Source organism: Podarcis gaigeae (genome assembly GCF_964106915.1).
Source record: "Podarcis gaigeae genome assembly, chromosome: 5".
Classification (NCBI taxonomy): domain Eukaryota; kingdom Metazoa; phylum Chordata; class Lepidosauria; order Squamata; family Lacertidae; genus Podarcis; species Podarcis gaigeae.
The window spans coordinates 26,143,466-26,170,927 of record NC_139681.1 but is presented as its reverse complement, the minus strand read 5'-3'; positions in this window follow the sequence as shown (position 1 = coordinate 26,170,927).

Below are 27,462 nucleotides of genomic sequence, written 5' to 3'. Positions count from 1 at the left end.
AATTTGCACAGCTGAATTTGCTAAATGGGAGCTTGATGCTGCCTCTCCATATATATACTTTTTTTTACATTTTTTAATATTAAAATACTGGTACTTTTACCAAGAAGAGTTACTTCTGAAGCAAGCAAACTGCAGGCTCAGATCCACAGAAACTGAAACAAAATTGATAAAAGCTACTCAGGACAATATGAAATACTACACTACTTTGTGGTGCCTTCTGCTGGTAACAGTTCTTATATCCCCCTCCTCTAAAAAAAATATTGCAAATATAACAGAAAGAGTGGGGAAAATATCAGCACACAGTCTGAGGGACAGTGGACCAGCCCCCTGATGAAAAAGTTTGCTGACCCCTGCTTTAGAGGCTAACTGAGGGTACAGTATACTACCAGGGAGTAGTGTTTAGACCTGATGCTAATTGGGTGTCCTACACACACACCATGTCAGTTTGGAGTTGACAGGCTCAAAATATTAATAACCCCCCACTCGAATGCATCATAAACTTTTAGAACTTTCTTGTTGTTAGGAGAGAAGAATCTGAAGGACTTTTAAAAGACAGGTTGCTCACAGAGAAGGGCACGGAGGCCAGGCGGCCTAATCATGATTTACTGTTGGATCTGTTTCACATAGTTTGATCATAAAATTCTGACAGGGTCGATGTCTTTACAGTCCATGTAAAAGTGCCCATGGGCTAAAGCAGGGCTGTCAAAATCAAATGAGCTGGAGGAGAAATTCTCCACCCAGTAGATGCCAAAGGATCACACCTGTAGCTTATTGCTAAAAGATTTCTTGGATTCGTGGGTGGGGGAGTCAGTGGAAGACCCAGTTGCTAACTTCTAAAAATACTTACTACCATTCTCTACCAATATCCAGATCTTGCCTGCTAAAATCCCTTTGCTAGGCCACTGCTGTTGTCAATCGTTACCTTGTGCACTAGTGATGTGCCAATATCTTCAACCAGGTGATTGGACTGTTTGTATGAAGGATGGGCAAAAAGAAACTGACTGCAAAGAGAGAGAGAGATTAATGCAATAACTTCAAAGAATTTTTGAGCAAGGGGAGGAAGCGTTTGCCTACTGTGTTTTCTTACTTCAAAGTGATTAAGAGGTAGGAGAGTGGTGGGTGTCCTTTCTTGTACATTATTTTAACACAGCAGTTTCTCACAAGCTGACTTCTTAGCTTACCAGTGCTTGTCTGTGTATAGAAGGAAGATGAATCAAAACATTATGCTATATGCATCAAAAATGAGGCTGCCTATGGAGTGTAGGAGAGCTCTGGAGACACACATACATGCACACATGCTAAGGAACATAGGATTTGTTTTTTGTTGTTTTTTTTAAAAAAGTTAAATTGATATTTTAACTTAAAACAACCCCTTATATTCCGTTGATCTGGTGGTGGTTGTTCTGGAGTTCTTCAGCACTCTGCAAGTAGCCTCTAGGCCATCTCACTTATTGTGAAGCTCACAGACTTAAACATAGAGACATAGAAACTCTCTATGTTCTGTACTGCCTTTTTCTGTATGTTTCTCTGAGTCTATGGGCTTCACAGGAATTAATGCTCTCCAGGATGCTGCTTACAGAGTGCTGAAGAACTCCAGAATACAGAGAGAGAGCGCAAAACAGATTTTTTTTAAAAAAGTTAGAAGTTTCCTTTAACTGTTTTGTTTATTTGTTTTTAATTCAACATTGCTCTGCTTTTTTCTTTTACTTCTTAAATAATCTTACAGAGTTCTTTAGTGTGCCACAGGCAGCATTCTGGAAACCACCACTTTGTGATGACTTTTTGAGGACCATCATCTTCAGCCAAAAACTAAATGATTCATCTTGCTGTCCACTGTAGCAATATTACATAAATTAAATATGCTAGGTATCAAATTACATAAATTGCACCCCATTTATTTTAATGCAAAAGAAATGTCATGCAACTGGGCTGAAAACAACAACAACAATGGATACCAATCATATTTGCTAGATTGATTTCTGTTCCAGGCACAGGACAGATAAGTGAACATCGCCAATTTTTGTTCCACTTTCCACATCCCTAATTAACAGGCAAGTGCTAGTATTCAGTGATTCTGCAGCTGTCAGCAAAGAGCAAAGGAGATATGTGAAGAAGAAATGAGACCTACTTCTATATCTTTAGATAAGTTGCATGCTGGTAACCAAAGCCCTCCTTTGTCCTCCTTTTAGAGACGAGTGTCCAGAAACTCTAATTTCGTGTCCGTACCCTGGACCGATTTATCCCTCAGCAAGAAGCTGACATATAGCTGTGTGTGTTGCTTATGAAATCTGACATGATATCAGCACTCTCAGCATGAATGTGCAGACAGTTCATTCCCCCTCCTCAATTATGGCAAGTTGCAGGTTATGGCTGCATTAGGAGCTATCTAGCCCCAAATCCCATTCATTAGAAGACTCTGTCTGAGGCTGAAAATATATATATATATATTAATATTCTCGGTACAGTTTGCCCAACTTTCCTAGCACTCCTTGTAGATAGATGCTACCCTTCTTTAGGTGTTACCTTTGAGCAAAGATAAAACACATGTTTGGACTAGCTTTGCCTCTTGTGGTTGTTCCCATCACTCTCCAGTTCATGTGTGAAGCAGGGAGCCTCCTAAATGCAGACATGGCTGGCAGAGCAGTGGGGTGGCATAAAGTTGCTTACACTCAGTCACTGGAATGGAGAGGAATGAGGTGGCAGAGAGGTTGGCATAGTGTGGGTTCAGCAGCAGAGCCAATAAAGGCTGCCAGATTTCTGCTTTTGCAAGGTGAGCAGTCAAAGACTGCAGGTTTCTACCCACAGAGCAGCCACTGCCTCCTTTTGCTTGATCACTTCGTCTGGGTGTCCATGCTAGGCCAAAACCTTCCTCGTACACAACCCAAAGAGCAAAGAGCAGGTACAGCCTTCCAGAGGGAGAAGGCAGGAAAGTGGCCAGTTCCTGTTCACTTGTATTGGTACAGACTGGGTTTCCCCCCTTTCTTCCCTGACTATTTCAAATCAATATATAAGGCTCACCTTCTGTGTCTTCACAAGGCTTTTTTCTGACACCCTCCACTGTTCCCACTGCTGAATACTAGGCAAGGGGGAGAGTTTTGATTCAGCTTGCATTTGAAGGCATTTTCCATAATGAGAGGCAAAACGAAATACAGCCACCCTAAATTCACACCTCTCTGAATTTTGCAGCCACATAAAGTGCACAGAATTGCATATAGTAGTGTACAATTTTGCATTAAAACATATATTTTTATGAATATGTATGTCTGTTTTCTAATAAAACAAGATACAAAATAATTAAACCCGGTAAATTGCTTTGCAGAATTGTGTATGATGGGCAAAATTACATACAAACATGCATTGTAACATGTTGCAAAGAAAAACACAAACTTGCTACATGCAAACACAAAACAGAAACAGCACTAAAATGCCTGTGAATTTTCATGAGGTGGTTTGTTTTTTTTAACACACGAACAGATTTGGGAATGTGAAGGACTCAACCTAAGCCTGGGAAAATGAGAAACCAAAGTTGACAGATCCACCCATCGCTAGTGAACACACAAAGAAGAGGAAGTGTTTGGGATTCTTACTTGCAGGGCAAAGGCGCTGCTGTGACCATTATGTTTTCACATCTGTTTGGTGAGAAGATAATGCCTCCGAAACGTATACATCGGCATTTCTAAAACATGCAGTCAATTTTCTGCTCAGACTGCTCACTTAATGATGTACTTATTCTGTATCAGAGGGCAATTGTATTAGTCAGAAAATATATCCTGGAAATTCACAAGCAGGGAGGCTTGGTAAACAAACACGCCATTTTTCCAGGAAGCTATTTATGTGGGTGCCTTAAAGCCCCACACTTGACAAAAGAAGCCCTAGACAGAGCTTCCTGCAATAATGTTCTAAATTCTGAGGATGGTCAGAGGGACATATGGACAGTTTTACTATTGGCCAAATTGGAAACAGTTAGAAAGCAATCGCGGGTATGAGGCAGCATTATTCTTTTGATACTCTAATGCCCTGCTGAGTAAGCCTTGTAATGTAACAAGGAAAGACAAAAGGTCAGAAGAACCATCCCTGCAGCTGGCCAAGAAAATCCAAAGCTGTTGCCTGTGGAGAGTTGTTCATTAACTGAGGCTGTTAAGTACCATATGCAGGAAAATGCTCTTGATGAACATTTGCTCTTTCTTGTAATGCTGATGCAAGACCTACACACAGGCCAGGAGCTTAGAGAGCGTGTGTGTGTGTGTGTGTGTGTGTGTGTGTGTGTGTGTGTGTAATAGCCACACTCAGTATGGTGTTTTTAGCCAAATGGCCTGTGGGATGCATGAAACATTTGGATAGAGAAAGTTGTGATCAACAGCAGAGTGTTGAGAAAAACACAGAGGACATATTGAGAAAATGAGGGGTATGTAATACTTGGATATTAGAGCCAGCATTTTGAAATAAGGGATTTGTGGCAACATCTGCCACTGCTAAAATAGGTGGCCTTTTTGTGTCTTCATTTTATTAACAAATTGCTAATTCCGCAGCACCAATATAAAGTTTACCGAGCCACTCAAATATTCATCCGCAGAGAAGTGAATCCATCATTCACACTGTTGCATGTCAGTCAGTCAAACCAAGAAGTGGCCACCACCTTCTCCACCACCAAGGCAAGGGCTTTTGCTCTCTCACAGGAATGATAAACTTGTGTCCGGTCTGTACCACTTCAGACCATTGGTGAAGACCCATATACTTGAATTCTCCTGCAGAATCCCTTCCCCTTAAGGTCCAGTTCTTTTCCTATGGTGAGGGGACATTTTGTATGGAGGAGCAATCAAATCAAATGAGAGCCCCCCCTGCAATCTCAGATGGTATAGTCTTGACATAGTTAACCACTTCCGCAATTGGTTAGATCAAGGCAGGACACTGAATGGAACTTAAGCAGGCATGGTTCTTAAAACAGTTATTATTGTATACCTACAGAATAATTGTAATGGTTAGGAAACATAAGGAGAGTCGCTATCCTGGCCCAATGTGATGGTGGGTGACAGACAGAATTTTTTCTCCATCACAACCTTGCAGCTTCTTGCCCCAATGTAAAGCTTCTGTACAAGCTTCAGACCCTTAGTTATACCACTTCTTTTGTCTTCCCCTTGATTATTCTCTCTTTTCCTCTGAGACTGCTCTGCTTGAAGCCCTTCTTTGGTACTGATTACATGGGGGAGGAAGAGAAAAAATGCATAGGCCTGATGCCCATTCCAGCTCCTGCTTCCACACAGATTTGTTGAAAGTAATGATGAACTAATACAGTGGAGGTTGCTTGTCTCCAGAGTGTGGGGTAAGTCTGAAAATATCAGTTTCAGTTGTAACTTAATTTTGTGGGATGTAAACACAGGAGCAGTCAATGACAACATTCCTAGAGTGTACATGTTAGAACATGGAGAGGGATGTCAGTCCAGCAAGCAGGTAAACTTCCTGGGGACGGACTTCCTCCGCATGTGACCAGAGGTGGGTGTGGCCTCACCTGTGCAGGTAAATGATAAAAGCACAGGGCAGGCAGCCATATCTCTCTCATCTTCATCTTCTAAAGGAGCAACATGCCCTTCATGCAACATGCACCCAGGACCTCCAAGGTGTTTTTGTTTGATGACCGTAAGTTCCTCTGTGGGAGGACTTCAGTAAGTAAGAGTAGAATCCTAACCTTGGTCACTACCAGAAATGCTAAATGGAACTGTGGCGTCACTGCTGCCCTGCTGTGCAAACTGCCTGGGGCAGAGGTGGGGGGTAGGCAGATCTCTGCAACAGCCTGATGCAGGTGCAATGATTGGCCATCACATAACAGCATTGGGGCTGACTTGGAATCCAATGGCTCTGGGGCTGGGTCACGCCATTTCCCTACTGACTCCCAGAATGTACCATTTTAAGCATTCAGTGGAGGGAAGGGGGAGTGCCACACCAGCTGAGTGACACCAACGTCATTCTGCAAGCAGAAGCCGGCAAGGCTGGGTGGAGGGATACCTCCGCCAAATCATAACACACACCTCACAGCCCAGCACAAAGGACATTTGGATTGCACAGTAAATTGGATACAACCCAAGGTATTTTGAAGTAGTCAGATGAGTTGGTTCAAAGACCTGCCTTGCCAAATGTAACATAACCGTAACAAAATGAGTTAAGCTTCATACTATGGGATGGTGGGGTGGAAGGAGGAATTGCGCATTTCATGCTAATATTCTGGTGGGCGAACTGTACTATTTTAAATGCCTTCCTTGAATAGAACATCCGTGCGTGTGAAATGCTAAATATAACTGTGGAAGATATGTTCATTTATCAAAGCCATGGTGAGTCTCAAAAATAATGACTGGAGTCAGAAGCTGTTTTATAAGGCACCCAACCTAATCCGAAGCAGCACAATCCACCTCATGCATGCAAGGAGAGCCATCTTCTTAGGCAGACTGTGGAGTCCAACCCACTCCCCAAAACTGGATGGGTTGCTTATACACTAGGGGCCTGGAGGGTAGTGAACTACTGCATACATCTGAGTGGTGTGAAATATTTGATTAGTAATGTCTGATCAGTGAGCATTGCTGAGCACCTAGACTGTGACAGTGCAGGTGGCGGAGGGCAGATTGGGGGAAGGTGGCCCTGCCTCAATATCAGAAGGAATCCCCACCCAGCCCTAAATTTTGTACCTGAAGAATTTTGTCCCTTCTTTAATGGGCCAAACATAGCTACAACAAACACTGTGAGAACCAACTTGATCTTTCCCCCTTTGATGTGTAGGATGAACCCTCCAAGTTGCAATGAGTAAACATTTTCAGAAATCCATCAAATCTGCCCTGAATCTAAAGGCAACATTTCCAGAGGACTTCCTGCTTCTAAGTCCAATTGACACAGACCTTCCCTAGGTTACTGAAAATTACTATTATATACTGTCTGTTACAATGCCTTTCAAGGTACTGTACTTAAATGATAAAAACACATTTAATCAGAGAAGTGATCAAAACAAGAACATCACAATGCAATGTATAAGGGCACCATTCCTGTTAGAAGGTGGCAAAAGTCTGAGCAAACATGTTTTTAGCAAATGTCACAATATCATCAGTGTGGGTGTTTGTCAGAGCCCAGAAGAGAGCTGGTTCCATAAAAAATTGAACTCTGATGCAGAATGTTCCCCCACAATAAATAAATAAAAGGTACTTAACTGAGATTGCAGCACAACTTGGAGGGTCCTATCAACCAAGTGCAATGGTTGGACAGGGCAAATCTTCACAGTTTGGATAATCATTCATAATACTCAAGGCTGAAATATGTGTTCTGCCTCAAAATTAGGCTGTGGTGCTTCTGTGGTCATTTTCTCACATATGCATTAAGCGGGGAACAATTCTGATTTCATTCTGAAGACCCCAGAGCGGTGTTTCTGCCACAAAATAGATATTTCTAATGCTCCAAGGAAATCAAAAGGATTCTCTCACACAATCTTCTCCACAACCTCTCGCCTCAATCTTGCAGGAAAGGGGTGGGCCACTTGCAGCCACCACCACGTTCTGAGGCAGCCACTTAGCTGCTGTAGACTGGATCTAGACTCGACAGCACCATCTGTGTTATAACAGTGTTATAACGCATATAAAGCGCTTTTCTTTCAAGATGTAGCTGAGTCCCTAGAATGTCCTGGGATATAGCTGAGGGGACAGAAAATGTCAGCTGGTTGCCCAGCCGCTAAATGGAGCTCCAGTAATGCTACAACACTTGACAATGATAACTCCTCACCCCAAAGCTTTTAAAGAAAATTTGCTCCTACACACTTACCCCAAATCATCTCCTAGTTTAACCCCACCCGAATACTCCCCCTTTAATTCCTCCTCTTCTTTTTGTCTGATTTCTAGAGATAGCAACAGCAGCTGTGTGCTCTTGCACAATCCACTCATGAAAACCGTTATGTGCTTCCCCCCCAAGCTGTGTTGTTCAAAGCCTACATTTCCACCTTCCTGGAACTGAGGCCACTATAAGCAGCTGCTGTCTGGGTGCAACCTACGTGCTGTCTCCCAGAATACCCTTGATTGCCACGTCTCTGCTTGTGTCTTAGCAGTGCAGGTAGCCATTTAAGACTGACATTTCTTCACCCCATTTGGAGTGACTGCCACGCTGAACGTCTCCCTGGGTTTTAATTGCATTGTCAGAAAGAAAAAAAAGAATCAAATAACATTAATTAAATCAGGCGCTTTCTCTCTCTGCACTCTTTTAGGTTGGAGAGAGCAGGCTCCACAGGAACCTGCAGCACCAGAGAGATTGATTTGTCAGGATGTCAATTTAGCAAAACAAACAGAGCAGACTTTTTCAGGTGGGAGGGAGGAATCACGGGGAGTTGGAAAAGGGAAGAACTCCATGAAATATTCAGGGATGAATCGCAAACTGATGTCATTATTTATGAAAGGGTTCAGTCAAAAAGCAAAAAGTAAAAACTACCCTAGTTCAAACAAGATTTTCTTTGAACCAGTTCATCACATAGAATGTACAAGAGGATCCAAAGGAAGATTGGCTTCGTTAACTGACATCAAATTGGCAAAGAGAAGGGTTAAGATCTTCATTCAAATATACATTCTAATAAGGAGGATATATCATGTGGTGCTGTGGGTTAAACCACTGAGCCTAGGCCTTGCCGATTGGAAGGTCGGCGGTTCGAATCCCTGTGACGGGGTGAGCTCCTGTTGCTCGGTACCTGCTCCTGCCAACCTAGCAGTTTGAAAGCACGTCAAGTGCAAGTAGATAAATAGGTACTGCTCTGGCAGGAAGGTAAACGGTGTTTCTGTGCGCTGCTCTGGTTCGCCAGAAGCGGCTTTGTCATGCTGGCCACATGACCCGGAAGCTGTACACCGGCTCCCTCAGCCAATAAAGCGAGATGGGCGCCGCAACCCCAGAGTCATCCGTGACTGGACCTAACAGTCAGGGGTCCCTTTACCTTTATCATGTCATTATTGGGCTTGAAAGTTTTAACACAGACAGACAGTCTAGGCTCCAAATGTCAGGTTGTGTTTTCTGGGTTTTTGATACTGTAAAGGAGCTGAGCCGTATAATTTTTTATTTTGTTTTGTTGTATTCAGTGGATCCCAATGATACAGTATGACTGCTAATGCATTTCATGTCATAAATATCAGCATGGCTACTAATCCCAGCCAAACTGTGGGTAAGTCACCTTTCCCCTGTGCATTAGCTGGAGTTAGCCTAATAAAAAACCACGTATTAGAAACCTCTCTGCAAAGGGTTTATTAGGGGCCAGTATTGTGGACAGGAGTCGGATACGACTAAACGACTAAACAACAACAACAACATTGTGGACAGAGCAGAAAGATGAAGTATCTCCTCGAATCAAGATGCAATTTTTTAAATAAAAAAGAGACACAAATGTCAACCAAATTTTCTCGGGAGAAGTTAGAAGGAAGTGTGCCAGTGAGAAGGGTTTTTCCTGATCAGTTCTCCTCTATTTCTGCTTATTGCGTGATCAGGCACAACAGTCCCAGCTCACAGGTATCATAAGAAAGGAATAAGGACTCTGACAACGTTATGGATATAAAATTAGGCCACAACTTTATTAAACTTCCAAATGTAGGAAGACCTAGGCTTAGGCCTTGGGCGTGTATCCCTACCAGCCCCCCAGCTGGGGGAACTGGGGCACATCAAGGTAAATGGGATATGGGGGTGCTCTGCGAGATGTAAGTGTAGGCAGGCAGCCCAGCCCATATCTCCACACGCAGAGTAGTTCACTGACAACCTTTCAGTGCATGGCCAGTGACACCCATTATATAACCCCTTTAAGAGGGTACCGTGGAATTGCCACCGCAGGGGATATGAATCACCACTTCATGCCCCCCCCCCATTATAGGACAGAAAAGACTAAAGGATTCTACCCAAGTCCATAACAGTTGTGATGAATTGCTGTAGGGAAGACAAAACCTGCCAATGCAGGAAAATTTCTTCCCGGTTCTTCAACAGCGACCAGTCAAAGACAGCAGCAGCACCTGCTAAACAGGAAGGAAAAGTTAACCTGTAAACAATAAAACATTAAACAAAGGGAGGGTAGGGAGGGTGAATCTCCAGAGCCGACTGCCTGGCTGTTGTCAGCTCCACCCCCTATTTATGAATGGGGCTGGCCCCACCTCCCAGCAAGAAGCCTAATTACTGAGGCTGGACGTGAACCTCTAAATCAGCCTTTCTCAACCTGTGGGTCCTCAGATGTTGTTGAACTACAACTCCCATCACCCCTAGCTAGCAAGGCCAGAGCTCAGGGATGATGGGAGTTGTAGTCCAACAACATCTGGGGACCCACAGGTTGAGAACCGCTGCTATAAATAATAACACTGAGAAGCAAGCCAGCCCCCTACTACTATTATGTTCCCTGGGAACTGTAGTCCCACGTGTGATCCTGCAAAGGGCACCCACATTATGAAATGTGAGTGCTCACTTCATCAGTGTCTGAATGTCTGCAAAAAGGCATGCAACTAGTTTAGTTTAATCATCTTCAGGGGGAAAAACCAATTCAAGATGGCGAGTGTAGGGGGAGTAGGCTTGGAGGCTCCTTGGGGTAAGGAATTTGATATTTTGAGACTGGGCTAAGGTCTCTGCCCCACGGCAGCAGTGCCCCACCAGTTGACTTTCCCGTCAATATCAAAGGCTTTGGGAAAGGTCTTCCCTCAGCTTAGATGCCAATTAGCATAATGAAGCCCATTTGGAGCAGAGGCTTTGTCCTAGTTATCCCCTTTGTACTGCTGACAAGGAGGAATGTGCTTAGGTGATCCACATCATTCATCTTTCGTTTCCCCGACAGGAATTGCATTAAAAAATAATGGAAGAGATAGTGGCAAAAAAACAGGGTAATGTATGGAAGCTTTTGTCGGCCTCAAGATTTACTGCCCAGTTATAAACTTATAAAAAGTTTATGATAGGGGAATATTTAGCACATCGCCAATCCGAAGTCCTGATAAGAGCCTCACCTTTAGACACAAGACAGTTACCTGTCATGGGGAAACAGCTGTAAATTACCCTGGATAAAAAGCCACTGTGAAGCGTGAAATCAATTGAGTACTGCAGCATTCTGGGCCTTTCTTACTTAATGGTCAATGCCTTGCAGAGGACATTCTGTACATAAATGGACAAAGAGGCAAATGTCTTTTTTCTTCCCCAGGAAATGACAAGGAGGAGATTGCTTTATTTAAGGAGGAAGATGGTTTTGTGCTGGAGCACACTGCTGCCTCTCGCCAATAGGTGAAAGTGTAACCGTGCTCTTCCTTTCCCATCAATAATATGGTAAAAGAGACGTGGTGCACAAGCAGCTCAGCCACCAGGCAACTGTTAACAGGGCATCTGAAATATTATTATTATTATTATTATTAACAACAACAACAACAACATATTTAGGCTTTGAATGTGACACCTCTCTTTTGAATTTTCTGTATAAAATGCCTGAAATATTGTGCCTCAATTTATTCATATTTAAATCACACATTTACTTAGTAATTCTACAGCTATTTGCAATGGTTCATGCTATGTATTAAAATATTTACTGCTGCTTATTTGATATATTGTGTATTGCTTTGGCAAAGTGGCATACAAATGAATGAATGAATGAGATAAAAATGTGCATATTTGTATGTAACATTATGTCTGACTGCACGAGTGAGATCAGAGGTAATGGAGAAGTAATTGCTGCTAGATGACATCAGTATTATTATCTGAAGGCAGCTCTGTTTAGGGAAACTTTTAAAGTTTGATGCATTATTGTATTTCAATATTTTGTTGGGAGCCACCCAGAGTGGCTGGGGAAGCCCAGCCAGATGGGTGGGGTATAAATATTATTATTATTATTATTATTATTATTATTATTATTATTATTATACTCGACCATTCACAAGGGGGATGGTTTGTGCAGCCAAATGCAACTTTGACCCATAGACTGCTTTCTGGGAAACAGCCTGGTCTGCAAGAACACAAAAGTTGGCCATCCCTGCTGTAAATAAATAATTTTTAAAAAACACTTTCTTCATGTATCTTGGTAATGAACGACAGGAGCATTTGCTTAAGGAAGAAACAGGTGTGTGGAAATAAAACCACTTGCTTTTGAAACAGAGGTGGGGAACTGCAAGCCTCTGCAATGGCCTCTCAGGACTCAATCTAGACCACACCCCTCCCTCAGCCACACCTTCTCTCAGCTGCCAAAATGAAATATAGTGCTTGGGACAAACAATCATATAGCATGGAACAAAGCCATTCCCAGAGAAAGTAAATGTCATTGGAGAGCTAAAACACCAACTGAGATGCTTTCTGGGGCAGGTTGAACTATCTGAATCAATATTTGCAAGACATCTCAATGGAAGCAGAGCCCGTAAATCTATTACTGCAAAATCTTCACAGTCTTGGAATCTTGACCAGGAGGATACATTTATGAAGATAAAAGATATGCTGTGGGTCAACACCGTTGATAACGTTTGGCTCTAGCCCAACAGAATTGGGAGAAGAAACCCAGGCCTAGAGGAGAATTTTCATTCCCAAGTGGTTGAACCCAAAGAAATTTATTGATCAGATTACCAAACTGAGAAAGGATTCTGAACATTTATAACTGGCATGGTTCCTGGGAAGAACTACCTCAATTCGAGGCAGGAGAGATATTTTATATCAAACTTGTTGAAGAAAATGCAGAGCAAACTTCAGCTACTGCACAAGTTAAAATGAAACACCCAGATCATATTCTGTTGAGACTTAGCAAAAACTGGCAATATCTTCTTCGTATCTCTCAAAAGGTATAATCACAAAATCTAGAAGTAGTATCTAAAAACCCAGCTTCATCTTCGGAGTCTGCTCAAGCTATCATGTAAGTTGGATTGTCTTGCTCACTCTGGTTGAGTAATTTGAAATCCTTCAAGATTTAGAGATGAGAGACTCAATACTCGAACTGCCATATTTTCCAACAGTACCGATTTAATTATTGTTTCTTTAAATCAGAGGGGGAGAGATACTGTCACGATAAAGTTTAGTAACTAGATGGTGCTAAACTTATCTGGGTGGAGTCCAGAATGTCATGTTACCATCCTGGTTTTCTTCAGGTGAGATAACGAAGTCCTTGTCTGCTTTTTTGACTGGTGTGTCCTCCAAGCCTTCCATGACAATATGTAAATGAATCCTGCACTTGTCCACTTGTCTCCGTGGCGACTAAACTGTGTTTATTACAGGCAGAAAAAGTATGGAAGAGATCCAGCTCTGTTCTGATTTTTTCTTAATGCACCAATTTATTTGTTGACCAGACAGCAGACAAAAATATTATCTTCACCCTGCTTTGCTTCAATCTTGCTTTGCTACAAACAACAAGGGGGATTGACCTCCTCTTTCTCTCTCTGAGCCCTAAAAGGTCTCATCAGCCTACTGCAAGGCAGCTCACATGTTTATAAATTTCTATTCGAAAGAGTCATAGGCAGACAGTCAGGGAATCAAGACAGACAAGAGCAGAGACAACTTAATTCCCCCAGGATATTCAGAGTGCAAGATGAATTCAGAAAGGGCTTTATTTAGCTATGGCATGTGTTTCCCCTCCCCGCTTTCCCAGTGCTGAAAGGCTGTTGTGTTCCTTGTCTCTTTAGAAGCCTTCAGGTACACATATAGATTCAAAGGCATTTACTGAATATGATATCATAGCAAAAAGCCCAGTCTCTGTTGTGGACAAGCGCATGTTTATGCCATGAAAACATTTGCCCTGCAGACCTGAACTTTCAACCACCTTCCTCCTCCTTCTGTTTTTCTTAACAATGTAGTACATCAATGAAATGAAGACATTCTTTCAGGGTTTTCGAGATTGAAACTGAAATATTGTCTAAAGCAGGGGTAGGCAACTTAAGGCCCATGGGCCGGATGCGGCCCAATTGCCTTCTCAATCCGGCCCATGACGGTCCGGGAATCAGTGTGTTTTTACATGAGTAGAATGTGTCCCTTTATTTAAAATGCATCTCTTGGTTATTTGTGGGGCCTGCCTGGTATTTTTACATGAGTAGAATATGTGTTTTTATTTAAAATGCATCTCTGGGTTATTTGTGGGGCATAGGAATTCATTCATTATTTTTTTCCAAAATATAGTCCGGTCCACCACATGGTCTGAGGGACGGTGGACCGGCCCATGGCTGAAAAAGGTTGATGACCCCTGGTCTAAAGGATATTGCATGAGTCCAGATGGTACATTTCTTGGCATTGTTTACCACGAATGGTTTGCTCATGCCAGGGCCAAACTGTCTTTGAATAGAAATGGGAGTCAGTTACCACATGTGAAGTCCTGTTGTAGCACCCTGCTTGTGGTTAACGCTTAGCTGGAATGAAATATTCAACGCAGCAATAGAGAAATTAAAATAATAATTTATTTGTCAGACAAATAAATGAGAGGCTCAGTGGTATATGGTTACCAAGCTCTGGCCTGGCCTCTTGCCATCCTGGCCAGCACTTATATTCCCTTAATCCAGCCCCCTTTGCTCCTCCTGTGGCTGCCTCTGTCCAATCAGCCTGGTTGAAATTCCTATTGGCTGTTTGGTAGAACCAATCACAAAAGATACACCCACAAAAGATACACCCACTTCCTTGCCCTTATAAGGGAGACAAAGAGCTATATATAAATGACAAATAAGTAATAATATATCTTACATGGAATCTTAATTACCAGCTCACCTCTTTGCCCTCCTTGCCCTATTGCCTTCTAAAACAAATGTTTAATCTTACATTTTTATGTTCAACAGATGTCAAGGATCTCGAGTTTCACATCAATATTGAAAGATTTCCTTCATTTGAAAGTTTCTAAACAAATGCCTGACAACCATATATATCGAGAGTGCTTGGATGGCGTCTTCTGTCTAGCAGGGGGGCTAGGCTGGTGGCTGACTTAATTTCAGGATAAATACAACTCCTACAACCATATGAAATAAGAATCTAGCATTCCTTAAATCCTTTGCATAATTACATTTAAGCCAATATATTTAAGCTAATATATTTCATTCACTTATCATAGGTAGCCTTTTAAAAGAATAAAGCCTTTGTAAAGTAAAAAGGAACTCAGTAAAAAACAGCTTTTAAAAAGAAGCCTCTTCAGTTTACACCTCCCCCCTTTCCCCCTCCTTTCCCAGCCAGCTAGATGCTTCTTCTCCAGCCAAGCCAGTTGCCTTTCCCAACATTTAACCTTTTTAACTCTCTCAGTTTAAGAAAAAGAAACAGCTTTTAAAGATTTCTTTAAAATGCTCTCTTTTTCTGCCAGCTAGATGCCTCTCCATTGCTCTTGGCCTTTTTAACCTTGGAAAGAAGATCTGGCTCATTTTACTGGGAGGCACATTGGTATTATTTTACTATTTACCCTTGCCTTTAATTGTGTTTTCTCAGTCTGCAAGGGCAGCATATGTAATTCTCCCTTTTTATGACTTTGAGAATTGTTTTTCTACTATAAATCAATGGGGCCCCCTTGTCTTAGGAGAAAAACCTCTTGCCAAGGTTCTTTCTGCCTGGCATGAAACATTTGAAAATCTTTTTAAGCTCATTTTTAGATACAAGCCTTGATAAAATATAGAAGCTCTGATAAAAAATGCAGGCTTATGACTAGATGCCTCATTCCCCCCTTTCAAGCTCAAGGACCTTCATCCCAAGTGTCCTTGATAGCTTGACCTTCATCATATTCCTGAGGTAAAGCTCTGTATAGGGCCATGATATGAGGTAGAGTTTCATTTGAAACCATCTTGCTAATTGTACTTCTAAAACATGAAATGATACATGGCATCATACACAAAACCATTACCACTACTGTCAAGAAAAACAAGCAAGACAATAGTATCCCTTTGAGTCCTGCGACATTAGGTAACCAATTGGTGAGCCATCCCATATCCCATCCTTCCCATGTTTGTACTGGGACATGTGCTATATTCTCCATCTTTGTGGCCAACACACGGATTGCCTCACCATTATCTGAAATGTTAAAGCAACAGGCATTCCCTGTCAAGTTCAAGACTCCACATAGGCCTCCCTGCCTGGCAAGTACATAATCCATTCCCATTTTCAGCTGCAAAATGGCGGCTCTACTTTCATCCAACTGTTGTGCAATAAGTCTCAAACTCTGGGCCGTTGCATTGGTTACAAGTTCCACTACTGCTTGCAATCGAATTATTCTGTTTAGATTATAAATAGGATCCCGTGCCCCTTGTATGAGCTCACCAGGATTCCAGGAGGCAGGATCATAATAGGCTATAATGCGCTCTGGCGGCCAATCATCAGTACCGCTCCAACTTTGGGTACTTCCTCCTGCTATATGAGAAATATCAGCATTCCTTCGTGTTCGCCTGGCCGAACTAGTGGGCATAATCCACATTGGTGGTAATACCCAACCCAAGAAACAAGTCCCACTCCATTTGGAAGGGAGCTTTTTGTATGCCCATTCTCCACATATCCACCACAACCATCGGGTCTGAGGTTTTTGGTACGTGGAGTACAGAAGGCGAAATACCAAAAGAGGTAGAGAGTTCACAGTGCAGTATGTTAGATTGCCTTTTTCTGTCACAGTTATGTTCCACACCACTTTCCATGCGTGAATAAAAGGAGGTGCACAGGGCAAGGTATTCCGAGTTCGATAGGTAGTACCGTGTGCCCAGGTATGACTATTCTTAATATAATCCCAAGTATAGTGACAATGAGAAGAGCCTATCATGGGAGAATCAGCTGCATCTGATGATTTATGTACACAGAATTCCCCTTGTACAGGTATAACTCGTAATGGTTTAGTTGAGTTCCATCCGGGGAAATTCTGTATTTCTGTTTGGTGTGGCATTTCGCTTACCATACCAATGGCATCTAATGGTATCGGTAATAAGGGCATACCTCCCTCTGAATCATCTGGCCCAAGAGAGCAAACAAGGCAATTGGTCCTATTTGCAACATTGGCTACCATTTCAGCTAAACCTACCCACATATTGTGGTCATGGCTGAATCCATATTTAGCCAATTTGGTCAGATTCAAGGACCCTTCCCCTTCCCAAGGGATCAGGATTAATAATAAAATCATGTTGATGTCTAGTATATGCATTCCTTCCACAAAAGATTACCTTATTGTGATAGCAAATAATTATTAGCCCCAATATAATTCCCCCAGTGACAGAAATGGGGAACCACCAAGACCAAAACATATATCCCGAGGATCCCCAATGAGTAATATCTCTGATAATTGTTCCACAAGGGGGCAGTCAATCAATTGTATTAGAGAATCTTTCCGTTCACAGTCGCTGGTTCAGACGCTCCTCAAGCTTCAGGCGTGCGCAGGTCAGCCAGCTTCCAGGTTGTGGCTGCAGCAGGCCGGTCGTCAAATGTTGCCCGTGACCTAGCCCGTTCCCGGTAGGGCTAGATACAGGGGTTTTTGGAGAGAGTTAGTTTTAAAGGATTAGAGGGGTCACCTTTGCACGTCCAACTGCCTTCGGACTTCTTCAAACGAGAGTGATGAATCCAGGGGGTCACCTCAGCTACCTTCACTGCTGTTGGAGTAGAGAGCAAGACGGTGTAAGGTCCACGCCACTTTGGTGCAAGTGGATCACGTTTCCACTCTTTCACCCATACGCTATCGCCAGCCTGGAACTGATGAATCGGCTCGGCAATGCTGCACGGCGTGCGTTCGAGGGCCCACCTGTTAAGAGAAACAAAAACACGGGAGAGAGATTGCACTTGTCCCTGTGTCACATGATCTCCTATTTGTTTAAGGTCAGCTGGAATATCCTGAACAAAGGAGGGCGGTCTCCCATACAGGAGCTCAAAAGGTGACAACTTAAGTCTTTTTGTGGGTGCACACCGAACACGAAACAGTGTTATGGGTAACACATCTACCCATCCCAATCCCGTTTCCTGGGTTAATTTTGCCAATTGGGTTTTCAGAGTCCGATTCATTCTTTCAATTTTCCCTGAACTCTGAGGCCTATATGCTGCATGCAGTCTCCATTTTACTTGTAGGACTCGACATACATCTTGTACTACTTGATCAATGAACGCTGGCCCATTATCACTTCCAATGCATCTAGGTAATCCAAACCTTGGGATCAATTCAGTGAGGAGTCTCTTAGTTACCTCTCGTGCCTTTTCAGTTTGGGTGGGAAAAGCTTCAACCCATCCGGTAAGAGTATCTACAAACACAAGGAGATACTTGAATCCCTTAGAAGGGACCAGCTCTGTGAAGTCCACAATTAGACTTTCCATGGGGACATATCCCACATGTTGAATTCCAGGAGGTTGTACTGGTCCCTGCCTGGGATTGTTTTTAGCACAAAGAACACATTTCTGTGAAATGCAAGTTGCTAATTGTGATAGATTAATAATATACAACTTCCGACTGAGACTCTCTCTGGTTGCAGTACCGCCAAGGTGAGTAGATTCATGATAATTTCTTACAATTGTGCCTGCTAGATGATGAGGTACATAAATCCTATTGTCCGGCAGGATCATCCAACCGTCCTTCATAACCGCTCCTTCCTGTTCAGCCCACTTCCTCTCTTCTGGGGTATAGTGAGGTTTAACTTCTTCTGGAACTACCTCTGGTATGAGGGCTGCTATAAATCCTCCCACAGGCTTTTGGGCTGCCTCTCGGGCTGCTTTGTCAGCAGCATGATTTCCTCTGGTTATTGGATCCCTTCCTCGTCCATGACCTTTGCAGTGCATTACAGCAATCTGTTCTGGAGCCCATACTGCTTCTAACAGGATTTCTACTTCAGGTCCATATTTCAAGGCCTTCCCGTGGGCTCCTATTAGACCTCTTTCTTTCCATAGAGCTCCATGTGCATGCAGGGTTAAGATGGCATATTTAGAATCAGTATAGATGTTTGCCTTACATCCAGCTGCCAATTGCAGAGCTCTAGTTAAGCCTATAAGTTCAGCTTTTTGTGCTGATGTGCCAGCAGGCAAAGCTTCAGCTTCCACAACTTCCTCATTGGTGACCACAGCATATCCTGCTCGTCTGGCACCTTCATGAAGGTAACTGCTACCATCCGTATAATATACAACATCTGGATTTTTCAATGGTTCATCTTTCAGATCAGGTCTACTGGAATAAACTTCATCCATTACTTGGAGACAATCATGTGATTCCTCATCATCTACCTCTGGTAGGGGCAGCAAAGTCGCTGGATTGAGCATATTCACTACTCGTAGATGAATCCTGGGATTTTCACACAATAGGCCTTGGTATCTAGCCATCCTTGGGTTCGTTAGCCAATAACTACCCTTATATTCCATGAGTGTCAGAACAGCATGAGGTACATTCACATACATCGTCTGGCCGAAGGTAAATTTATCAGCTTCTTTGACAAGGCTTGCAGTGGCCGCTACTGCCCTTAGGCATGGAGGCCATCCTTTTGCTACTGAGTCCAATTGTTTAGACAAATAAGCTACTGGGCGGTTCCAACTTCCTAATCTCTGGGTCAGGACTGCAGCTGCAATCCCATTCTGTTCATGTACATACAGCTGAAAGGGTTTTTCCGAATTAGGCAATCCAAGGGCTGGGGCCTCCATAAGTCGTTGTTTGATAACTAAAAAGGCTTGTTTCTGCTCAGGTCCCCATACGAATGGGTCCTTTTCTGCACCTCGAGTGCTTTCATGTAAGGGCTTGGCCAGACTGCTGAAATCAGGTATCCATAGTCTACAAAACCCTGCTGTTCCCAGGAATCCTCTAAGTTGTTTTCTTGTGGTAGGTTCCTTGATAAGGCAAATAGCTTCTTTCCTCTCTGGTCTCAATGCTCGTTGTTGGTGTGAGATGTCAAAGCCCAAATATTTGACCTTTTCTAAACATAACTGTGCCTTTTTCTGGGAAACTCGGTAGCCAGCTTCCCAGAGCAAGTGGAGCAGTTCCTCTGTCCCTTCTTTACAGGTATTAAAATCCTTTGCCGCTAGTATAAGATCATCTACATATTGCAGAACCACCTTTTCTCCCGGTATTGAGGGGTAACTTGTTAGATCCCTCGCCAAGGCAGTGCCAAATAAAGTTGGGGAATTTTTAAATCCCTGGGGCAATCTTGTCCAGGTTAGCTGGCCTTTTGTTCCTGTCAAAGGGTCTTCCCACTGGAAGGCAAATATAGGTTGGCTCTGTGGTGCCAGCCGGCAACAGAAGAATGCATCTTTCAAGTCCAATACAGTAAAAAATGTTGCTTCTGGTGGGATCAAACTCAACAAGGTATATGGGTTTGGTACATTTGGGTGCAAGGTCTCGATAGCCTGGTTTACGAGCCTCAAGTCCTGCACTGGCCTGTATTCATCTGTCCCAGGTTTTCGAACAGGCAAAAGGGGTGTGTTCCATTCTGATTGGCAAGGCTTAAGCAGACCATATTTTAATAGGCGGTCCAAATGTTTCTGGATGCCCTCTGCTGCTCGCCGGGGTAAGGGATATTGCTTTACAGATACGGGGGTAGCCATAGGTTTTAGGGTTACTACAATTGGAGCTATATTCTTAGCCATTCCTGGTGGGCTATTTTCGGCCCATACTCCTGGTGGCACTTGTAGAGTTCGGAGGAGCTTGTTTAATTCTGTATCCAATGTGGGTTGGACTTGCAGGGCTGACATTAGGCGCCATGATTGTTCCTTAGGTACTGAGAGGGTAATTATTCCTGCTGCTTTTGATGGCAGTTTCATTTCTGGACCTCGAGGAGTGAAGGTGATTTGGGCCTGCAATTTGGACAGCATATCTCTGCCTAAGAGAGGTATTGGACACTCAGGTATATACAAAAACTGATGGGTTAAACGATGTCCCCCAATCTGGCATTCCAAAGGTTGGAGGAAAGACCTCTTAGCTGACTGTCCAGTGGCACTTTTAATGACTACACTTTTGGATGCCTTTTTCTGCAATAGTTCTGGGAGTACTGAGTATTCAGCCCCAGTATCAATCATAAAGTCTATTAAATGGCTCCCTAATTGAATCGTGACCGTGGGCTCCTGGAAGCCTAACTTTATGGAGTCCGGTCGTTCCTAGTCTTGAGTAAAATCCTCTTCTGCCAGTCCAATGAAATTGTCTCTATTCTGTCCTTGTCCTGGTCTCTGATATCTTCCATTTCAGATCATTCCCCGTCCCCGTCCCTGGTTTCTTGGGCCGGAGCCTGGGCCTGGGCCTGGGCCTGGGCGTACTTCTTCCAACCTCAGGGGTTCAGGACACTCCCGCTTCCAATGACCCTCCTTCTTGCAATTTGCACATTGATTCCTTCCCAGTGGTGGATTCCTTCCTCGCCCTCTCCCTCCATTTAAGGGGCGGTGGTCTTGCTTCACTGCTGTGGCTAGCATTACCATCTTTTCCTTCTGCCACTTCTTCTTCTCTTGCTTCTCAGCCTCATCCCTATTCCGATAAACTCGGCGTGCAATGGCCATAATTTGGCTCATCAGCATCCCTTCCCATCCTTCTGATTTCTGAATTTTCTTACGAATATCAGAAGCGCACTGGGCCACAAATGTAGCAGTAATCATTCTGCTGTTTTCAGGGGCTTCAGGGTCAAAAGGAGTCCATATTCGATAGGCTTCTTGCAGCCTCTCTAAAAAGTCTCCTGGACTCTCATTTGGTTTCTGTTCTACTTCTGAGACTTTAGACATATTAGTGGGCTTCTGGCATGCCCTGCGGATACCTTGCACAAGCGTCTGGCGGTAGGTGGTAAGTCTGGCCAGATGAATTCCATTGTTTGGATCCCAATTAGGATCTTCCAAGGGAAAGTTATCTTGGAGATGACTGTCAATATTAAAAATATTTCCCACTCTGGCCTGCTCACGCAAATATATCTGTGCCTTTTCAATTATGTCTCTCCTTTCCTCAGTGGTGAAAAGAGTATTTAGGAGCTGGCGACAATCTGTCCAAGTAGGGCTATGAGTATTTACTATTGAAGTCACCAAGTCCATCATAGCCTGAGGTTTTTCTGCAAAAGATGGGGTGTGTGTTTTCCAATTCATCAAATCTGTAGTTGTGAATGGAATATATTGCAGGGTCGAAGTTCGAGGTGGCCGTGGTCCGGGTTGCCCGTTAACCAGCGCAGGCTCCTCAAGTGCATCAAATACTCTTCTAAGAGGGGCTACTACGTGATCTTTCTCTTCGCTTTGCTCTAGGGGCCTCAAATCATAGGGGATGGTATTTGTCCCAAGGCGTTCTTTTAGCAGCTTTATACGCCTGGCTGTATTGCTTGCTGACCGATTAAGGTCTCCCTGTAACTTCTGTAATAATTCTCTAGGACTTGGATGTACAGGGGTTTGGGGTGGGCAATCAGTTGTTCCACTAAAGGAGACTGTAGATGCAGGTCTATTAGGAGTCACAGGTGGAATAACCACTTCTGCTTGGGCTTTATTATAGGACTCCAATGCCTCCTGAAGATATTTATCATAATCTATCAAGGAATCAAGCTCTGTGACTCCACTCCCATTATTCATTCCACTTTCTTGCCTTGGGGTTACAACTGGCGGAGTGTTTGAATTAAGCTCCCTTCGATGTGGAGCATAGGGTGGAGGTGGAAGCACCTCTTCCTCTGGTCCCTCAAAAATGGGTTTGAGTTTATTTGGCAAGATTCCTTTCCTAGCTTCAGCTTTTACAGCCAATAATTTGCATCGTTTGACTTTGCATTCCCTTATCCATGGAGGATTTTTATTTAATGTGCTCAGCCAGGAATCTATATATGGAAATTGTTCTGGGCACCCTCCAGTTTCTTTGGCGATATTAGACCAAAGTTTGCTTACTAAATTTATATCAAAAGTTCCCTGAGATGGCCATTCAGTAATTTGTTTTGGCCATTCTAGTTCACATAACGTTCTCAAGCGCTCTGGCGTCATTTTGACTCCATATGCCCCTGAGAAGGCTTTCTTAAAATTATTTAACATACACTCAAGAGGTGTATTTTCCCCCTTTGAACCCCCAACTCCCATTGTATGGCCCTGTGAAGTATCCACTCAGTCACTCCACACTCAGGTCAGCTACAGATTGCTCTGTACTTTCTTACACATACAATGCGCTAGATACTTCACCACACTCTACCTCCCAATTTTCCCTTTTCCTCCACCAGACCAACATCTGATGTACCCAACCACCTAGCGTACTCAGTTTCCCCTTACTGAGACGCAGAAGTTTGATCAAGACTTCTCTTCCTCCCAATTAATTGGAGGGCCAAAAATCCCTTTGTGCACTTACCCTTGGTTGGTTCCCTGTTTCCCCCGGTCCGTCGCCGCCAGTGAGCAGGGTATCAGACAGACGAGTCTTCTGCGTTCCCCCTGGAAAAATTTACCAGTGCGCGCTGGGTAAGCAGTGGTCCTCTCTCTTGTACCCTGCCCAGTAGGGCGAAGGGGCTGCGTTCCAGCAGACCACTTATCCGAGTCACGGCACCATAAAATGTAGCACCCTGCTTGTGGTTAACGCTTAGCTGGAATGAAATATTCAACGCAGCAATAGAGAAATTAAAATAATAATTTATTTGTCAGACAAATAAATGAGAGGCTCAGTGGTATATGGTTACCAAGCTCTGGCCTGGCCTCTTGCCATCCTGGCCAGCACTTATATTCCCTTAATCCAGCCCCCTTTGCTCCTCCTGTGGCTGCCTCTGTCCAATCAGCCTGGTTGAAATTCCTATTGGCTGTTTGGTAGAACCAATCACAAAAGATACACCCACAAAAGATACACCCACTTCCTTGCCCTTATAAGGGAGACAAAGAGCTATATATAAATGACAAATAAGTAATAATATATCTTACATGGAATCTTAATTACCAGCTCACCTCTTTGCCCTCCTTGCCCTATTGCCTTCTAAAACAAATGTTTAATCTTACATTTTTATGTTCAACAGATGTCAAGGATCTCGAGTTTCACATCAATATTGAAAGATTTCCTTCATTTGAAAGTTTCTAAACAAATGCCTGACAACCATATATATCGAGAGTGCTTGGATGGCGTCTTCTGTCTAGCAGGGGGGCTAGGCTGGTGGCTGACTTAATTTCAGGATAAATACAACTCCTACAACCATATGAAATAAGAATCTAGCATTCCTTAAATCCTTTGCATAATTACATTTAAGCCAATATATTTAAGCTAATATATTTCATTCACTTATCATAGGTAGCCTTTTAAAAGAATAAAGCCTTTGTAAAGTAAAAAGGAACTCAGTAAAAAACAGCTTTTAAAAAGAAGCCTCTTCAGTTTACACCTCCCCCCTTTCCCCCTCCTTTCCCAGCCAGCTAGATGCTTCTTCTCCAGCCAAGCCAGTTGCCTTTCCCAACATTTAACCTTTTTAACTCTCTCAGTTTAAGAAAAAGAAACAGCTTTTAAAGATTTCTTTAAAATGCTCTCTTTTTCTGCCAGCTAGATGCCTCTCCATTGCTCTTGGCCTTTTTAACCTTGGAAAGAAGATCTGGCTCATTTTACTGGGAGGCACATTGGTATTATTTTACTATTTACCCTTGCCTTTAATTGTGTTTTCTCAGTCTGCAAGGGCAGCATATGTAATTCTCCCTTTTTATGACTTTGAGAATTGTTTTTCTACTATAAATCAATGGGGCCCCCTTGTCTTAGGAGAAAAACCTCTTGCCAAGGTTCTTTCTGCCTGGCATGAAACATTTGAAAATCTTTTTAAGCTCATTTTTAGATACAAGCCTTGATAAAATATAGAAGCTCTGATAAAAAATGCAGGCTTATGACTAGATGCCTCACTGTAGGGAGGAAGGCTGTGGGATAGCTAGACAGAACAGTCAAGTCCAACATCTCCTGTTTGCTAGAACGCGCAGAGGAATGAGGCTCCAGAAAGGAAGGACTTCCTGTCAAACCTTTGGAAGCCACCTCCCTCTGCATGTGACCAGGTAGAAGGGCATGGCCCACACAAAAGGGCTGGTCATCTAGCTATCTCTCTCTTGGTCTCTTTGCACTTTGATCCTCTTGTCTCCTGCCTTCTCATCCATAACAATGGATATAGGCCCATGTTGTCAGTCTGAGACTTAGGACTCAGGTACATTATTAAAGAAACAGCGACTTGAATGTGTTATAAACATGCAACACCAGATGGCACCAGAGAGCAGGAAATTTTAAAACAAGATTTTCCATAGAATTTTTTTCCTTTTGTTAAAACAATCCAATTTCTAACTTATTTATAGTGTTTCCCTCCTGTGTTTGGATCCACCCTGTGTTCAGACTTCTCTTCACTTAAATCTACAAATGTACCTGTAACTTCAGCCTGCCTTCGGATTGCTATTGAATGCGAACTGTGAGTAAACTCTATTCTTATTCTGATAAGACTGTTTTGTATTGTTATTGTTTTAAGGGGGAAATATGGGGGGGGGGGCAAGGAAGACTCCAGGCTGCACTAAGGCATCTAATGGATTGCTCCATTAAAAGGCTGAAACCAGCTGATCAACAGCTTCCTGTTTCCTGCAAAGGAATGTGCTCTGCTCTATGCTCACTAACATGATTAAGGAAGGACAATATCTAACTAATCTAACTCTCCTGCCTTCATAAATATTCCTACAAAGGCTTCCAAAAAGAGGTTTAATTTTATAAAGGAGAAACTACAAGCTGGGATCATGTGGGTGCTAGGGAAAAAATTGAATGTATAAGGAGCATTTGTCACAGGACAAATGCCCTTCAAGAAGCACCTTGCATACAACTTCTTTGTATATTCAAAGGGAAGGGGAAGTGGGAATGGTGTTTAAATAATCAGTGTTTCTCAGAGAATTTCCACAGACCCTCATCTCTGGGTATGTGTAGAACTAGGGCCATAGATCTCAAAATTGAGCAATTATGTTCTTGTACAGAGAGATCCCTGTGGGGGGTGTTGTTGTTGCTTAAACTCAATTGCCTTTCTAAGGTCTCCCTTCACCTTTGCATTTTGAACCGGGATTGGATCAATATCCTTTGCTGCAATAATTGAGGGAATTGACAAAACAGGAGGCATTACTTAACTGTTCTAATCCTAATGGCTTCTAACTTCATTAGGCACTGCCAGTACAGGTCATAAAATCTCCGACACAGAGAGCCAATCCAAAGTGCTAAAGTAAGTTGGAAGAGGGGGGAAATGTCGCACAATGGAAGAGACTCAACATGAAATCAATCTGGTTTTCTCCAAACGATTTAATAGCCTTTGGCATCAGCCAATTTCCCAGAAGGCAGAGGAGTATAGAAGGTTTTCAACCTTCATCATATTTCAATGCACTTTATAGTTTTATTTCTGAAGCCACCATATCTTACCAAGTACAGAAAGACAAAGGTCCTGGATGCATTATATAAGCAATTGAGCTTGGACTAGATATGGGAGACACATGTTTTAGGAATTTAGGAAACCGATTTAAACTGAGGCAGACCATTGGTCTGTCTAGATCACTTTCTGTCTACATGAGAGATGTGGAACCTGTGGGTCTCCTGTGCTCTTCAACAGCAACTCCCATCATCCATGACCACTGGTCTTTCTGGCTGATGCTGATGGGAGTAGAACAACAGGTCCCATCCATGGGTCCACACTGAATGGAGTGGCTCTCCAGCATTATAAACTCAAGTTTCTCATAGCATTAGCTGAAGATAACAGGGACTCCATGAGACCTTATCCATGAACAGTCAGTTCTCTACCACTGAGATACAGCTCTTCACAACTGAAGAACCAGATGACAAGTTTCTTTTTTTAAAAAAAAGCAAAACAAAATCTGAAATTATTCCAGGAATTGGTCCAGCAAGAGAGGTGCATACAAATAAGTGGGCTTCTGTGAGTTTTGCAAAATACCCACATAAAGATTGTGATGTTCTACCAAGCCCTACTGAACTATCTGGATGTGTCTTTTGATAAATAATAGGGATAATGATGCACTTCTTGAGTCACCAGTTATTATTTGTGATCAGTTGCCTATGCCTACCTCTGGCTCAGAGCCACTATTTATAAGATAACCAGAAGATACTTTCATTCTGTTTTGCTGGGATGGGTTATATTGATTCAGGACCCTTGATTTTTCTCTTGAACCTTTTCTGCAGATGGCGTGCTGTGCAGTGTGCACATATTTGAATATGGAATGAGATGGCAGAGCTTTAATGTGATAGGTCCACTTTAATGCATATATCAGGGTCTTTTGTGTAGGAAGAAAAGTACAGCATCTTATAAACACACCAATGCACTAAATAGCTTTGCTTCTAGTAGTTGAACGGGAACACAAGGGTCATCTAGTCCTGTAATGCAGGAATCTTTTGCCCAATGTGGGGCTCAAACCCACAGTCCTGACATCAAGAGTCTCGTGCTCTACCAACTGAGCTATCCAGCACGTTAATTTTCTGGCTTATGTACCCTACAATTAGTGCCTAGCTGTGGGCAGGTTCTGTGATGGGATTTGGAATAGGAAGTTATAGTTTTGGTCACACAGGTGAAAAAACAAACAAACAGATGACTGTGTGATCTTCTGATACAGCAAAATGTTCCATTGTTATTGTGTACTTCATTACAGTTAAAGTTTTCTTCCACAGAAACATCTGCAGGA